Raw genomic sequence first — 815 nt, forward strand, 5'->3', positions numbered from 1 at the left:
CTTGTATTTGCAAATGAATAAGTTTCCCAGGCATTAACCCATCATCTTGGCCTATTTAATTTCTCCTTTTTGAAAAGTGAATCTAATAAAATATATTTTCTTGATTAAAATTATTAATGAATATATTGGAACTGACTTCACACACACACGTTCTTAACTGTATTTTTAAATCAACAGATATATATTATGAAATAATTACTGTTTTTTTCAGAAATTGCAAAAATTAGATTTTAAAAATCGGCGCATTGACATATTACATTCTAGTATACCACATACAGTTTGGAATGTGTTCTAGAGTTTATTTGGACATTCACATGCTTTATTCATGCACAAGTAAATATCATTGACAAAGCATAAGTATTTATCGATAATTTGTTATCCAGAAACGAGACCCTTTTTACTTATTAGACAGCAAATTTATAGTAAACAAAAATTTTATGTCCAGACCCCTAGGCTAGATTTTGGTGAACATGTTGTGTGTAGGAGGTGCATTTTCCGCTAGAAGTAACAACTTACATATTTGCATACTTAGTATCAGTTATCATGTGTCTCCTATGGACATGAAGGCCATAGAGCATACGGCAAGATAGCCCTCGGGTTCTGTGGGAAATTTTGTTAAATTCAGAGAAAATCACACTACTCATATTTCAATTAAAATATTTATTTCTTTGTCTTTTTTTTTTTCCAAACCTCTGTGATTGATCGTGTGTACTTGATCGCCTGTAATGCCTCTCTTCCACTCCATTTTCACCTATGGCCTCTCTCCCAAAATCACAAGGGGGCCATATGTCCTACATTGAGAACCACTGTTCCAG

Source organism: Pholcus phalangioides, unplaced genomic scaffold (genome assembly GCF_987345545.1).
Source record: "Pholcus phalangioides strain wild (caught in Gottingen) unplaced genomic scaffold, Ppha-v1.0 ptg000015l_1, whole genome shotgun sequence".
NCBI lineage: Eukaryota > Metazoa > Arthropoda > Arachnida > Araneae > Pholcidae > Pholcus > Pholcus phalangioides.